At 31.4% G+C, this 18581-nt stretch overlaps 1 long non-coding RNA gene across 1 annotated transcript; it reads right to left on the bottom strand.

Annotated features, from left to right (window-relative positions):
- Positions 1-15698: 15698 nt before the first annotated feature.
- LOC122608573 lies at positions 15699-17102 on the bottom strand. The gene is made up of 2 exons (XR_006325261.1): positions 17005-17102; positions 15699-16808 (listed from the first exon to the last, which is right to left on the bottom strand). It is a non-coding gene; the product is annotated as an uncharacterized LOC122608573 (long non-coding RNA).
- Positions 17103-18581: the final 1479 nt, after the last annotated feature.

Raw genomic sequence — 18581 nt, 5'->3', positions numbered from 1 at the left:
AGGAGCTAATTAAGGAAAAAGGATAGAAAAAAAATGGTGTATGTATCAATGTGTGTATAAGATAGCATGAATATACTTTGGGAAGTCATTAATTTTGCCCCACGCCTAAGTAATTGGAAAATTTAAATAATTTGATAATACTAATTATTTAGAAAGCTTTAGTTTTGGCTTTGTTGTGATTTGTAGTGATGTTTTGTTGACGTTTTTATATGTGATGGTTATTATCTAACCAATTTTATACTTCCCATATGCATATATGTGTTCTATGTTTAGTTATTCATTACAAAAATAAGATACATGTGGTGAAAAAATAATGGTAATTTTCTACTTTAAATGAAAAACAAATGGTTTAATACGAGTACACTAAAACATAATATAAAACAAAATTAATAGTGGCATGATGAGATAAGGGATAGGAAATTTTGGAGCGATTGAAGGTATAAAGTAACATACTCGTATCATTTAGAAAAAGTTAATTACAGAAATCGTCCCTATCGTGGATTTCCACTTTCAGCTTTCATCCTAAGTTTAATAAATTATATTTTTAGTCCAAAAAACTTTACGACGTCAACATTTTTAGTCCTGGGTAGTAACGTCTGTTTAAACACCCATCATGTGCCAGCCACGTGATGGGTAATTACGTCATTTCCTTTCTCATAATCTAGGTCTAGATCATCGTCCTCCAACTAAAACATCATTTTCTCTAATTTTTTTTAATATAAAGTGTAGATCATCATCATCAATATCATTCAACTATAAAATCAAAACTACTTTTTTTAAAATGAAATTTTGATTTAAATCCAAAATCAAAACTAAAACCAACTAAATCCAAAGTACAACAAATCTTATCCAAAATTTTTATAATCATGTATCAAACCAAGTCTAAATCTAATATAGAAATCAACTTTCTTTATCACCAATTAAACCAAAGAGATCTTATATTTGTAAGAGAAAGATGAAAACCATTTAAAGATCTGAAGATGATGATGAAAAGATGAAGATCCAAGGGATGGTGTTGGTGGTCAAACACCTCTCTGGTCAACGACGGTCAACAGGGGTAACAACAATCCGACCACCACCCACGCCTACCTCTGAAACTCTAAAATCCGACCACTACCCATAGCCACTCTGAAACCCTAAGATCTGGACACCACCTACCAACCGAAAACCCTAAGATCCGACTAGCCATTACCCATCTGCTATCTGAAACCCTAAGATCTTGACTGTCGCCGTTCACGATCTTGACCGGTATATATGTGATAGGTTTTAGATGGTGATGATCATGTTCATTTATTCAACTGATGATCTAATTTTACTGGTTAAAGTTTTGCTCTTTTGGATTAAAGGAAGATATATGTGATAGGTTTTAAAAGCAGCATGGTTGGATCAGTGGTAAACACCTTTGTCTCTAAAGACAGAGGTCATGGGTTTGATCCTCATCTTATGCAAAGGTTGGAGGGCCTTTTCTACCATTTAAGTAGAAACTGGAAGCAGCCTCTCTACTTAGGTAGAGGTAAGGTCTGCCTACATCTTAACCTCCCCCATACACCGTCGAGGTATTGGGGCTCAAAACCCACGGAAGGCGGCACTGAGCAGTTACTTACTTACTTACTTTTTATATGTGATAGGTTTTAGATGATGGTGCCATAATGATTGTTGTTATAAAGATCTGAAAGATCTGGGAAAGAAATGGAAGTAGGGTTGTTGATATGTGTTTTTCCCCTTAATTTATTTATTGTAGAGTTAATTACGAAAATACCCATCACATGGCTGACATGTGATAGGTTTTTAAACGGACATGACTACCCAGGACCAAAAGTGTTGATGGAACAAAGTTTTTTGGACTAAAACTGTAATTTATAAAACTTAGAGATGAAAGCTGCAAGTGAAGGTCCACGACAGAGACAATTTCTGTAATTAACTCTTTAAAAAAAAAAGAATTGTTTTAAGTCTCGAAATTTTACAGCTCCTAAATTTTGTACATGAACATATCCTTTTTTTTCTTCTTTTGCTAAAAAAGACAAATATCCCATTGACTTTATATTATAACACCCAAAACATTACAATATAAGTAGTATAATCATATATAAAACAATATAGAGTTAATACCCAAAATAGTTTAATGGCAATTTGCCAAAATGGTGTAGTTAATTAAAAAGTATTTACCAAAATGGTGTTTTTAATAACAATATTTACTAAAATGATGTTTTTATTAATTTTATAGGATTTTGACTAAAAGTTAGATTGTATCTGTTTTATCAACTTTGCTAAACTATCAAAACTTAAAAGCTTAAATAAAACTAATATCTATCTATTAATTACCAAATACTAATTTTGTATGTTCCATTATTCCTTTTTTTTCATCTATATTTCTTTAATTTTTCATTGAGTCTTTCTATAACTCATGAATCCTTATAATATTATAAAGCCAATTCGATATATCTTAAATAAGTAAGGTACCACATTCATATAAACATTAACAACAATAAGCAAAAAATAAAATAAAAATGAAAATCATCAGGTTTTAGAGATATCATGTGATCATTGGTTTCGACAAAACAAAAGCAAAAGAAACGCGTGATAACATAAAACAAAATGAAAAGAAACATTGAATAAGAATACAGTATATGATAAGCAATATTGAATCTGATCACCAAGTAGCCAAAACTTTACTTGTTGATGATTTAAATTTTATGATAAAGAAATATGAGGTAGCAACATCAATGATATGATAGAAAAATAAAGTTTATTTGTTACATAAGAGAAATATGGTTTATGTATATAATCAATAATTTTTAGTCAAAATACTACTCCATCCGTCCCATGAAAAATGTCCTAGTTTGAATATTCAAAGTCAATATTTATAAACTTTGACCGCAGATATATTTTTTTGTGTTATACAAAACTTGATGAAAGTTATACCAATAAAAACACCACTTAAACCACTATCAATTCATATAACTTTCATCAAACGTTATATAACACGAAAAAAATTATTTAAGGTTAAAGTCAGAAATGTTGGACTTTGAAAATTTAAAATATGACACTTTTAGTGGGACAGAGGGGGTACAAAAATTAATAAAAACACCATTTTAGTAAATATTGTTACTAAAAACACCATTTTGGTAAATATTTTTTAAACTACACCATTTTGATAAATAGTTTTTTCAACTACACCATTTTGAGTATTAACTCTTGCTTTATATGCAGGACATGACTCATATATGTGAACAAAATAAATACTAGAACGCTAAACATAATCAAAACTAATATAACTATTTGCTATCAAATGCATATACATGCTATATCTGTAGCTAATATGAATCATTTTACATTAGATATATAGTTACAATTGTTAATTTTCTTTTATAGATATGAGACATCAGATACAGGAATTTCAAAAATGTTTACTAACCATTGCAATTTTAATCTAACAATGTATCATGTTCGATTTTATTATTATTTGGGAGGTGACCTATACATCAATTCTTTTTATCTATGTATCACCAAAAATGACTCGTAATATTTACAATAAAACATTTTAAAGAATGTTTGATAATATCTATACTCCTTTAAAATAATTATCAATCCTCCTATTTTAGGAAAGTGTTTGAAAATGGTTAGATGCAAAAGTATAAAATTACCCTTAATAAACACCCTTTATGAAAAGGGATATTAAATATTATCAAATTTGTCCTTAATGAATTAATTTACACCTTAGAACTTTATCTTGTTAATTTACACTCTAAGTACTTATCTTTTAAAATATTTCTACTATCACCATGCATTACATCAACTTACACGGTTACACCACTCAACACTAATTGTCGAAGTCATCTAGGGTTGTAAACGAACTGAACAGTTCACGAACAATTTATGAACCGTTCGACGGGAAGTTCGTTCATGTTCATTCGTTTAGCTAAATGAACGAACATGAACAAAGCTTTCGTTCGTTCATTTACATTCATGAACGCTCGATAATCTGTTCGTGAACGTTCGTTCGTTTATGTTCATGAACGATTATTCGTGAGCAATAGTTCACGAACCGTTGTTCATGAACAATAGTTCGTTTATGTTCGTGAACAATAATCCATTATGTTCGTTTACATATATATAAACATAATAACCTATATACTATAAAAAATAGTTTAAATATAAATATTTCTTTTATATAATATATATTAATACCTAATTATTTAAAAAAATTTTAAATAAACATACTTAATTTATAAATATTTCGTTCGTTTGTGTTCATTCATTAGTATTCGTTCGTTTGTGTTCGTGAACATTTGTTCATGAACACAAACGAACGAACATGAACAAGTCATTATGTTCGTGAACCGTTCGTTAAGTTAAACGAACGAACATGAACAAGGCTCCGTTCGTAATCGTTCGGTTCGCTTACAGCCCTAATGTCATCACTGCCCGTCACCGTCACCGATACCACTAAACCGCCATCGCCGTTACCACCGCCGCATTATGCGGGTACCATGATAGTATATATATATAAGAAAGAAAGAAGTTGATGTACAAATTGTTACCCTCACTTTATTAATATTGAAATTCAAACAAGAGGTGACTAAGATCATAGTTCATTTTAATGGAAAATATAGTAGTGTCAAAAAAAAGTAAATAGAGGTGGCCTGCCAGTTTGGTTGCATGACATAAATGAAAATTTTAATCCGGTACTAGTAACAGGCTGACAACGTGCCCAATGACGTACACCGTGCAACAAATATGAAAGCTCGATTCGATAGCTACCATGTCAGGTCGATCCAGACCGCTTTTTATTTTAGTTATTAAGCTCGTAGTTATATGAATTGGTATTTTTTGGATTTAAGATTTAAGATTTGGAATAATAATCCAGATGTGAGCAAAATGTTCTCCGGACTAAAGATTTAAGTTTTCTCGAAAATCCCTTAATCGGGTATTTGAAATAGACATTTCTATTTCGAGAGAGTTCTATAGCACGGACCCGGTTAAGACAATGTATGCTAGACCTCTCACTATCGAATCACGACATGAAATTTCTAACGAAATTCACCTTTCAAAAAAAGGTATCCAGTGGCATTGAAGTTAGTTTAATAAAAAGGCAATGCCGTTTGAGACTAAATTTTTCTTTTAAAAAAAAAGGATTAGTTCCATAGAATGTAATAAACTTTGAACGAATGTCTATAGTAGAAAATAACTAAAGTTGTGTGTATTGTATGTAAACAACTTTGAAATGATGTTTATTATATGTAAGAATTTCGTTTCAACCAATTACAATCTGATAAGTGGCACCTGTATATGGTTGTCACGTATGTAGTCTTACATACAATAAACATTTTTTCAAGTTGCTTACATACAATACACATAACTTTAGTTTTTTCCTACTATAGACATTCGGACAAAGATAGTTACATTTCAGGAAACTAATCCAAAAAAAAAAACACTTACTAACTATTTGTTATCAAACGTGGATAAATTTGAGGGTCTAGGACACAAATTAAGTAGCACTGAATGAACTTAAACCTTTCTAAGCGACCCATTCTCACCAATACTAACAAGTGGGTGACAACCGATTTACCAACAGGCAAGGTTGGGGAATTCGTGACTCGGACTCGACTCGGTAAAAGGGGGAGTCAGGTTTTTTTGGAAAATCGGACACGACATAGGGAGAAATCGGATTGGAATTTTATATACAAACATAACTATTTTTAAAATTATATGTAATAAAATTTAAAAAAATATTCTAAACTTCAAATATAAAAATAAATGTTGGAAAAAAATAATAATACTACAAACTTGAAAACTAAACGTTAGATTAGTTGATAGATGCACGCTTTATCATCATTTTGTTCGTATCAAGGTTGTAGAACTCGTGACTCGGACACGACTCGACGAGGTGGGGAGTCATGAGTTTTTTTGAGTACTCGGCCAACTAGCCCGGGAGAGTTTTACAACCTTGCCAACAGGAGAAAATATGATTTTTTGTGATAATGGAAAAAATTGAATACAAATATAAAGTTAAGAGTAAAATAACTTGATGAGTTATCAATAAAACTGGGTTATTTATCATCACGAATTAGATTTTAACATAAGCTATATGTATTACCCAATACCCATTGTACATTGTAGGTGCAGTTTTTGAGCACCTTTTATTGTCCGTTGCAATACAATTCTAAGGCTGATTAAGATGACGAGAAGGCATCATCAAGGTCGTTATGACGTCATCATCACTTCGTGATGGCGTCAGCACGAGGCAACAAGTTCGTGTGAAGATTAGCAAAGCCCACGAGTTTGTAGGAAGCCCAACCCGTTTCTACATCCTATATATATATACTAGAATTAGGTTACAATGTACGTTTGAGGGTTTTAGTCTAGACAGAATTCGTCCATAGTGCACGGGGTAGAGATTATACCCCGTGCCAGTCAGATGTATACTGATTTGGTGATTGTAATCTTATGATTAATGATATTCACGAGTTTTACATATGTTCTTATCTCTTATTCTATGTGTATTCGTGATTATATGTTCATAATTATTCAGAAACCTCAAAGACGAATCTAAGTGGATTCTGCACACTTAGATGTTGTTAGATCGTGATTTAATCGGTCCAAAATGTACTTTCATACACAGTGACCGTAAAAGTATATTATAAGTCAGCCTCATGCCCCATCACGTTAAGGTGCAACCTCTGTTCTTCTTCTCGACTACTGATTTGTTCAAAGCTCACAAAGTTGAGGGACTTGGGATTAAGGAGAAAAGTGTGCTGAAGGGGATCATTTTTATCACTTGTTGGTGCATTTGGAAAGCTCGCAACGACTTACGGTTGCCAATATCACTATACATGTTGATAGTATTTTTAATGACATTAGATCGATTGGTTTCTTATGGTATAGGAATAGAGGTAAACACCGATCGATTATGTGGAACGATTGGTGTGGTTTTAATGTGAGGTAATTGTTAGCTGTATATGTTTTGGCCTTACCACTAAGGCTATTGGGAGTAAGGGGTTCTCAATTGAGGGGTTCTTGTACTTTTGTTGCCATGTAGGATGTCACCATGGAGGAAGGGGTTTCTTTGGAATAAGGGGTTCTTTGGAAGGGTTTCTTGGAAGGGATTCTATAGGGAAGAAAAAGAAAAAGAATTAAAATGACCCTTTGTAATGTTTAAATTTGTATGGAGACTCTCAACTTCCTCCCGTCCCTGAAGAGCCGCTACCTACCAAATTTCCTTCGAGAATGCCGCCGGGGGGCGGTGTTCCTGGCGTTCTCCAGGCGTTCCTTGGTGCTTTTTGGGAGACGGACGCCTTGTTCCTAATAGTCTAATTGGTGGTAATGGTTATGTGAATAATAGTAAACTTTTAAAAAAAAAAAAAAAAAAAAAAAAGAAATTAGTAGTAAAATATGCACCACAAATTAACCGAGTCTTTCGATAAAAAAAAAAAATTAGCCAAAGTATGTCTAATTGTCTATGCTCACAAATAGGTGCAAAATTCTATATAATGCTCTTGACATAAACAACAAAGAAAAAAGTACAGTCTGACATTGGACTTTTTATTTTGTTGGTTAAATGATGTGCAAAGAGAATGGTTGAACAAGGCGGTCCTTGCCCCTCTGCCTTTTTTGTGCTTCTTTCAAGTTTCAACAACCAACCACTCCATTTTAATATACTTTTAATTAATTTATAACCATGATGGAATTATAACAGAAACCGATTTAATATACGTTTCATGAATTTAATTTAATACTTTTACTAATCTCATAGTGACATAGATAACAAAACTAACATCACACAACAACGTTTTTGTTACATGAATTTTTTTTAGAAATATAAAAGTGGTTGTGTATATTATATATGAGGATAAAATATCAAACAACTTTTTTTTTTAAATGCGAATGACAATACGAGTACACTATACATCGAATTGAAACACGACAAGGACAATTGCTATGTTGTCGGCCTACAAGTAATTTAAACTCAGTTACTAAGCCATATCACTTGGATGAAGATTGAAGAAATTTCTTCAGTTTCCTCTGTTTAACCTTTTATAAAATTCCAATACTCATATCATAATAAAATAAATAAATAAACATAAACAATTTTTAATGCACTAAATGGTCTATTCCTATGCCTCCCCCAACGGCCGCTTCAATTAGCATACTCTAGCTCGCCTATTTATTTGCCTTGCAAATGCTGCTTGCGAATCTATACTAAATGATGGGGGATGATATTTCAACATACATGCCAAATTCCGATACTGCACCCCTTCTCTCTTGTATATTGTAGCGAAAAACGAATTTTGGTTATAACCAAACTGAAACCGAAAATGTATCAATGCTTGTGGAAACTCGTGACCCGTGTTTGTGCCACTTGCAAAAGGGGAAATGGGGTTGTCATTAAATTGTTGAAACCACGTTAAATGTGACCGTCATTGATTGTTTATCATTCGTGATATGATAATTGACGATAACTGAAATCCCTATGTCTGGTAAATATACGATGGGCGTATTTATTATTATAAACATACTACAGGGTTTCCTATTAGATGATTGTAACTACGGAGACTTATATTGCACATACTAAACACCAGGGGCTAAAGTTATAAATGCACTCTCTATAAATAGAGAGCCATGTACATTTCAAAGACCTAATCTTACACCTTAATTCGTATGTGTGTGTGCTCTCTCCCTCTTTAATCTCATCAATCAATCATCTTGTTTTGAGAAACTGACAATCAATGGCAAACATTCTTGTTCTCACAGGTCCTCTGGATCAGGTACATTTTATTATTATCATATTTTCATTATATTTATAATACGAATCATAATTATTTCAACATGTGGTATCATGAGCCAAATGGTTCTTAATTGATACATTGATTCGTATTGGATCTTATATGTTCCGTTAATTATTTGGAATATTGTCAAAAAAATATGATTTTAAAACGTAAATCTTTTGGATCTGTTGATTCGTAAACAAAGTGTTTCGTTTTTTCTCTGAAGCCGCCGCAAAATTACACAATTGGTTTGATCACTTTTGAGTGATCAATGAATAAATCCTTTTTGTTTCCCGCCGATTTGTTTGACAACCGCCACAAATCATAACAATTGTTTTTTTTGTTTGTGATTGGTCACATAAATAATGAAATATACAATTGTTGTTTGTTTGTGACCTTAAGTCAAGTTCGGCTGCCTTATTTAATTAATTTAATTGCTAATGTCTTGTGTGATCATATATTCTTCGGCCGTTCAAACTTATTCCCTTAATTATTAAGTTCTACCTTATTGAATTCGATATTATTTTAACTCAATTTTGATTTAATCTTTATTAAATTTAACATTATTTTAAATCGATTTTAATTTAGTCTTTATTGAATTTGACATTATTTAAGTCAATTTTGATTTAGTCTTTATTGAATTCGACATTATTTTAAGTCGATTTTGATTTAGTATTTATTGAATTCGACCTTACTTCATTATTGAATTCAACCTTAATTGTCGTTTTTGATCTAGTCTTTATTGAATTCGACCTTAATTGTCGATTTTGATTTAGATATTATTGAATTCGACCTTACCTCGTTATTGAATTCAACCTTATTTAATTATTGAATTCGACCTTAAGTTAAATCGATTTGATTTAGTCTCTATTAAATTCGACCTTATTTAAGTCGATTTTGATTTAGACTTTATTGAATTTGACCTTATTTAATTATTTAATTCGACCTCATATTAAGATTTTGATTTAATCATTATTGAATTCAACCTTATTTTAAGTTGATTTTGATTTTGACTTTATTGAATTCGACCTTATTTCATTATTGGATTCGACCTCATCTTAAAACTTTGATTTAGTCTTTATTAAGTTCAATTTTATTTTAAGTTGATTTTATTTAGTCTTTATTGAATTTGACTTATTTTAAGTTGATTTTGATTTAGTTTTTATTGAATTCAACGTTATTTTAAGTTGAATTTGATTTAGTCTTTAGTAAATTCAACGTTATTTCAAGATTGAGTCTGACCTTAAGCTAGTCTATTTTGACCTGAAAGATGTCTAACTAGATCTTACATGCCATAAAATGTCGAAATTGATTTACTTTATTGAAGTTCGACTTATTTATCGAACCTTAATTTATATATTTAGTTCGATTCACTTATTAACCTCTTATGTTGAATTCAACTTACCTTGTCAAATTCTTCTAATGTTGAATCTTATTTATTTGTTGAGTTCTTCTTAATTGTCGAGTATGATTTCACCTTAAAATTTGATGGAAAAATTTGTCACTCAAGTTTCAAAAATAATTTTTCTATGAGATTTTTACTATAACACATAGAGAGAAATTAAAATGAATAAATAATTCAATAATGAATTTGATTTAGTCGTCAGGGGTTGCCGCCCCTTGGGCCTGCTTTCAAGGGCGCGGCCCTGTACCCCGTAATTTAGGGGATTCGCACTAATGTACATGGTCTCATCATTTGTGCCCAAAGGTCAAATATGATTCTCATGTTGTGTTCTTTCCTTTTGCATAATGAACACTAAGTGTATTGATTGTTCCCAAAGGTGATTTAATATAGAACAAAACGTTAAATACCTACTTGTTGCTTGTGTTTATGTGTTTGTATGTGTTTATATGTATGCCGAAAGATGTTATGGATTGTTTAATCCATATTCTCTATACATATATATAAATTAAGACGAAAGACGTTATGGATTGTTTAATCCATATTATATACTTATGAGACAATTGACGTTATATTATATATAATGTAAGATGTTGACGGTGGATTGACGAATCCACACCTGGTATGATCATACCACTATACGGTTGTTGAACCTGCGTAAAGACGTTATTATATATACTATTGATGATTATTTAAGACGTTGACGTTGACTTGTATTGACTTGTGCTAACGTGTACCCTTCTAGGGTTTCCTTGACGTGGTTAGGTATTATAATCCTCGTATATCGATAATGGTTGCTATCCTGACACTTGATTTTTATTGCTTAAACCTATGAACTCACCAACTTTATGTTGACACGTTTTAGTACACTTTTCAGGTGAACAAGTAAATCAAAGATGTATTGAATGAATGATTGCATGTGCTATGATTGGACTGGACTATTCTTGGATCCTTGATTCATAGTTCCAGCTTATGGGTTATGCTTAGGATCGTTAGTCATCTTTTGAGCTATCTTTTGTAAACGTTTGATGGTGTTGTGCTTCTTATGCATTTTTATATGATCTGGTACTTGTATTCTTAAATGATTGTTATGTATTGTCCAATCCTATATATGCATTTAGTTTAACACTACATAATTTCCATGTCGTGATGTGCTATTTATGTAACCCTCATGATTCCGCCTTTTTGGGGTGTTAGAAAAACATACCTATGTAGAATCTTTGGATCTACACTATCAAGATCAACCCTAAAATGGCTGTAGAATTTGCCCCCTATCTCCGTTAATTCTTTTGCTGACTTAACGAATATATTCTTTGGTCAATTTTCTTGTAGTGGAACTTTTTAGAAGCTAACTTGATGATTTCTATGAGGTTGTTCAGAAAAATGATAAATCTCTTAGAGATTCTATGATCAGGTTTACTAGAGAATTGCTCAACATACCCAAACTGGACATGTTGATAGCGGTCTAGTCTTTGCAAAGAGGTATGAGGTCAGGATTTCGAATTCTAGAATGATTTGGTGATGACGCCAGGTAGGATTAAACAAATCCTAAGTTGTTTAGATTTTTGATGATCATTGTATTGGAATTATTTTATTAAGTTTATATGTATGTGGTGTAATATTTCGTTGATCCTATGCAAGTGTTGAATTATCTCGCATATCTTAAAAAGTTAGCCAATGAGAAAACTGAACCAAACAGGAGTGTTGGTGGACTGAAAATGGTAAGAGGATAATCATTTTATATATATATAGCTGTCAGCGGTAATCTATTGTGAGAATGTTACTTTTAAATATTATTGCTATCGTAAAAAAGAAAAGGTAAATTGGAGGGAAACCCTTGATCCCTTGTATTAAAGGTGTCAACTTTCACCTAGTTTTTTACGAATGGGTCAACATCGTATGTATTTTGTGATTTCATTTTAAATTACTCAAACAATTTTACAGGTCTAATGTATCAAATAGGTTAAATGTTAACAAAGTCTTTTCATTGTTTATGAGTTCCTAAGCTGTTTAGATTGGGATATTTTGGATTATCATTGATTTGTGATTATGATTATTTTCTTAAAAATGAACAAAAAAATTTTCTGGTTTCCACGTAGATGAGTTGTCAACGACTTTTGCTTTGCAGATTCTCAGGTTGTAGAACTTAGAAACCAGTTTGAATGTTGAGTTGCTAATTTGTTATATGCCTGATCTAAAATTGATGATATAATAAGCAACTCAACCTTTAAACTGGAATTTAAGTTCTACATCATGAGATTTTTGCATAGCAAGTTGCCAAGTTCCGTTGACAACTCATTTACCTGCAAACCAAGGATGAGGTTGACAGCAGTAATTGAAAAACATTTAGGGTATGTTTGACAAAAATAGCTGGTAGCTGGTAGCTGAAAGCTGTAACTGGAAGCTGATAGCTAAAGCTTTTTAGATATATTTATGTGTTTGGCAAACTAGCTGTAGCTTTTAACAAAATGTGTAAAGTTACAACAATAATAGACATAAGTAAAAAAAAACAAGTTTAACACCAAAAATAATACTGTTATGTGTGTATGAAAGTACGTTATAATTTTTAAATACATAAAAAAAACATAATTTAATTCCTATATAATATAATACATATATAAAAAACTTGTTTTCTACCTATACACATGCACATATGTGTATATATGATACATACGAGTAAAAATGTGTAATACTTAAAACCAAATACAATTACAAAATAAAAATAAAAAACAAAATTGATTGTGCTGTAGTCATTTGCAAGTTGTGCCATATATATTCTCATTTCCATTAACGCATGTGCTAAGTAAAAAATATATGTCATGATCCTGTGCATAAATCTCACGTGATATTGTTATAGCAATTATCTAAGCGAATGAAGAGGAGGTTATTTAAGTAACTTTACAAGGTAAAAGCTTGCAGCTTTTGTGAAACGCTAACATTAATAGCGTTAAGAATCGGAGCTTTTTCGCATGATCTAACAGCTTCTAGCTCCTTCAATCAAACAAGACTAAAAGTTATTAATGTAGAATAGTTTATTTTAGCAATATGTATATATGGTATCTTTTGAAACTAAGCAATATGTATGTATGTATGTATGTTATCTTTTAAAACTTTGTAGTATGTAAACTTTGCTATATGTAATGGCAGATATTAATATATGCATCTTTTGGAACAACTTATGTATGCAATGACAGTAAGTATGTATTCACAAACATTGACAATAAACACTAGCATTAATTGAATCCAAGATATTACAAAATGGTCCAACCGATAAACACTTGCATAATACATGCATACCATTTACAAACATATAACACTAATTTCAAACTAAAAATTTAACTGATACAAATTACAACAAATAATGATACCCATAAGGCCATAATCATTATTCTTGAACACCTCAAGTTAGACTTCGCATTTTCAATTTCTTGTTCATATCTCTTTCTTTCTTCCCTAAATTCAACCAACTGACTTGCATACCAATCATTCGATAGTCGTGGGTCAATTCATCTTAAGTAGTCGCATCTTCTTGCAGCCTTGTAATTAATTAGGACAACCAAGAAATCGCTACCTGGATTATTTGTCATCCATGAAGTCCATCTTCTTGCTACATCACCACATGAGCAGCGAGCAACACCTTCCCCAGAGATATTAGACATCTCGGGTGTTTTAATTTTAGAAGCAATCAAATTAGGTCTTGAAGATTTGGGGGAATTCAAAGGGTTTGGGATTGGGGGAATTCGAATTATGGTTAGGTTTAGGTATTTGGGGGTTTGAAATTGGAGATGGTGGTGGTGCTTGTGTAATATATAAAGAAATTCCAGATAAGCTAAAACGTAGCCCTCTTTTTTGATGACGTGAAATGCCACGTTGGTAGAAAATGGAGACTAACTCCTAAACTAATGATCTTACACTTATTGGTTAAAATTTAGAAATGTAGTCCCTTTAATAGTCAACATGTAAATACGATACCTTTTTGGAAGTTTGGTAAGATAGGTTACCTTTTTATGTATTTAACTTTGTTCGAGATTGCTACTTTTATGTTGCTTAATATGCTCAATATGGTTGCCTTTGTATTTGTATTTGTATTGTCAAACATGTTTCTAAGATTTCGGTAGAGCGCATGGTTGATACTTATTCCGACTTGCAAAGTAGCCAGACTCAACAGACAGGTATTTCTTCTTTCCAGATTCTCGGCAGACAGGTATGGTTTTTCTAAACAATTCTCATTTTTCGTCTTGCACATCTTTGTGGCCGGAGGTCCCTATGGAAGCAGTCTCTCTACCTATGTGTAGAGGTAAGACTGTTCACAGCTTACCTCCCCCATACCCCGCGCAGGGATAGGGATTGGGTTCTGTTGTTGTTGTTTTTATGTATTTAACCTATTATTATTATTATTATTATTATTATTATTATTATTATTATTATTATTATTATTATTACTACCTACGTATGAATTTGGTAAAAACTTTTAAAATAAGAAAACTATTAATATCTAATTTTTTTTTACAACCTTTTAAACCACGAATACCATATTAGTTATCAAAGAAAAATGTTAACAAATAATATTTTCAACCATAAAACTAAAATATATACATAAAATACTAAAGAAATATTTTCATTAACACTAAGTTGTAACACTAAATTTTTTTTCTTTTTAAAAAAACATAAAACTAAAACTCATTACCGAAAAATAATTAGTGAAGTTAAGGTGTATATTATCAATAAATAAATAAGCATATAGTAAATTTATCAATTTTTTTATATCAAACTTAAATATCATATCCAATTTATTGACCCATTTTAAATTGAAATTTTGTCAAAAACTCAGTTAGACGACACTAAAAATACAAATATATAAATATATAAAACCTTGTATACATGAAAATATAATATATACTACATAAATGAATAACTTTTTTATAAGTTATAACATTAAAAAAATAAAGATTACCATCATTATAAATATTTGGTTAATAAAATTATTGAGTGATATTCAATTAGGCCATTAAACTAAAATAAATATAATTAATTAACTTATATATATAAAAGTAAAGTATAGGGACTAAAAATGTTATTGACTAGTTTTTTGGTTAGTGATGATGTCATCAAAGAAATCTAATGGTAGAAAGTTAAAGGTAAAACTTAATCAATGGTTCACACTTTCTCAATTTAGAATTAAGGTTTTTGTTTTAATATATATTAAAGATTATTATTATTATTATTATTATTATTATTATTATTATTATTATTATTATCCATTGTAGTTCTTATTTTCTTCTTCTATATGTAACTCTTTTTAAGTTTTTATTATACGTGAAGATTGGAATATAATCAATGTTGTGGAAGACGCTAGGCTCCCAAGTCGACCGACTAGTGAGTTGTGAATACTCGGGTCAATGCGGTGAGTACTCGGGAGGTCAAAGCGGCCAATTCGGGGAGTACTCGGATTAATTGGACGATCATGTCAACCCGATGCGCGCCTTTCCTTGTAGTGGGTACTCCGCGAGTACTCGGATTGACTCGGTGAGTTTTACAACAGTGAATATAGTGACAACGAATCGCTACCAAAGATCACTGATGTTGTAATCTCCTACCCCAAATACCAGATTTACACTTGCCTGCACATGTAGGACCGCGTGCAAAACTTGCATCGATATTAAAACTCTTTTATGTTATATGTTATAGATGTTTTTTTAATTATTTGACTATGGGTAGCATATGAATCTCAAGGTGTTTCAGCTATCGGTAGAGCTATCGGTAGACTGTTACTAAAAAATCCTATTTGGTTACCTAACGATTGGAAGACATTTAAGTACATTCGAGATAGTGGCATGAAGCCCAAGGATCGAAGAACACGACTAAAACTTATTAAAGGTTATTTTTGTAGTTTAGCACGCGAGTTTTTAAAGAACATGACTAAGCTACTTCAAGCAGTTTGTAAAAACTCGCATAAGCTTATAATATGTTAAACTACAAAAAATAACCCTTAATAAGTTTTAGTCGTGTTCTTCGATTACCTCGAGCTTCACACCACTCTCTCAAATGTACTTGAATGTTTTTCAATCATTAAGTAACCAAATACCAGTAGTTTTTTTAGTAACGGTCCATCAATAGTTGAAACACCTTCTGCTTCCTACATCACCCATAATCAAATAATTAAAAAGAACATTTATAACATATAACATAAGAGAGTTTTAATATCGATGCAAGTTTCGCACCCGACCCTACAGGTGCAGGAAAGTGGGAATCCGGTATTTAGGGTTAGAGATTTACAGCATCAGTGATCTTTTGTAGTGATTCACTATCACTTTATATCTTGAAGTATAATAAAAAATAAAAGAATTACATATAGAAGAAGAAAATAAGAACTATCAATGAATCAAAATAATAATGATAATAACCAAGGTTACAAAACTCGGCCGATCTAGCCGATTTCCCGAAAAAGGATCGGAGATCGGCACCGCCACGAGTTAGATTTAGCCGGATCAATCACAAAAATCGGCCAACGACGATCAACCGAAGTCAACGCTCAATTTCTGGCTAAAATGGTCAAAACCTAGCCAAATGAGTCAAGATACGGGCAAATAGGTTCTAGATCTGATCTTCCGACCAAAAAGATGGTAGTTCAGAAGCCAAATCTGGTAAAAAAAGGGAGGAATAAGAGTTTTATAATGATACAATATACATAGATATATAGATGATAGAGATAATATACATAGATAATGGAGTGATGCTGGGGGTGAGAGGTAAGTAGGAAAGATAATGTGTGTGTGTGAAGAAAAAGAAGAAAAAGGTTAGGAAGGAGATGAATCTTAAAATAAACATCTTACGTACAGGGTGGGTGTGAGTATGATTTGTAATGGGTTTAATTTTGTGAAAGTATCGGATATGTGAAAGTGGCAGTATGAATGTATGATATTTGTTGAAGAGTGGTGAGCTACTTATAAAGACAAGTGGATGGTCATGTAAGTGTTCTAATATTCTAATGGTTGAAGTTGATTCAAAAAATTTAGTGAGATATCCATCATATCCATTTGTATCTTATCCATATGTATCATGTATGTAAAACTATAAAACACTCAAGCACATGCAAATATATATATATATATATATTATAAAATTCAAAATTACACATAACTTATTCAGAAAACAATTAAAAAATAATTTTCATGTAAAGAACAATCATCTGTTGGACTTGATTTGAAAAGTTCTCAAAGGTTCTCGGAAAAAAAAGGGTTCTCAAAATAACTTTACCATTTATATATAATATATATATAGTAAAGTTATTTTGAGAACCACTATATATTGATAGATGAGAATCTTGATGATGATGGAAAATAGTTGGAGAGGCAATAGTTTGAAAGGTGTGATGCAAATAACGTAATAGACATACTTGGAGATAACAGTAGTATGAACTATGAAGTAGTGTGCAAGTTGATGAGGATGTTCAAAAAGACGATGTGTTTTTGGTTTTGGAAAAGTGATCTGGTGTTTGAAACTAAATGAGAGAGTATGTTATGAAAAACAAAATGAGTGTCTCAAAGTTTTATGGTCAATTATTGTACACCTCATATTGTTTTATTTAATTTATATTTATTGTATTGTATATAATATATATTTAATTAATTTATTTATATCTATTTATGTTTGAGGTGGATTAGAACTGGATCATCAATATATAAAATGATTAAAAGGACAAAAGGTACTATAAAGTCTACAAGCACATAAAGTCACATTTATATTTTCAAGTTAAAGTCACATTTATATTTTCAAATATATATTTAATTAATTTATTTATATCTATTTATGTCTGTAGTGGATTACAACTGGATCATCAATATATAAAATGATTAAAAGGACAAAAGATACTATAAAGTCTACAAGCACATAAAGTCACATTTATATTTTCAAGTTAAAGTCACATTTATATTTTCAAGTTTGCAGATACATATTCCCAAAATTTATTTTCTCAAATCAATATCATTAAAAGAAAACCTACATTTTCCTACTATATCTTTTGCTAGTTTGTAATTGTAAAGATCTTTAACAACCACCATATTCTTTTATACCCTTCTTTTACTTATCTTTTCCTTGTCAAAAGAAAATTTCGGTCCAACTTAGAGCCCAGTTAGTGAAAACCTCAAAAACCCATAATGTTAAAAGCCAAGAGTCCACATTTTCGGGTCACCCATAAAATCTCGAACTTGACGCGGTAAAAGCCGGGCCCGAACCGACCCGCCCAGGGGGTTAATGGGACGGGTCTCGGTTCCCATTTTCATGAATTTTTGGGTCACGGGTCTCGATGGTTCGGACCGAGCCGGGCCGGTTTGTAATCCGTGCACATCCCTACTTTTAAGCCTTCTCTTTTAACTTTTCTAGTTTTAGCTCAATAAAAATACTTCTATTTTTTT

Source organism: Erigeron canadensis, chromosome 7 (genome assembly GCF_010389155.1).
Source record: "Erigeron canadensis isolate Cc75 chromosome 7, C_canadensis_v1, whole genome shotgun sequence".
In the NCBI taxonomy this organism is placed as follows: domain Eukaryota; kingdom Viridiplantae; phylum Streptophyta; class Magnoliopsida; order Asterales; family Asteraceae; genus Erigeron; species Erigeron canadensis.
This window is presented reverse-complemented; position numbering and strand designations above follow the sequence as displayed.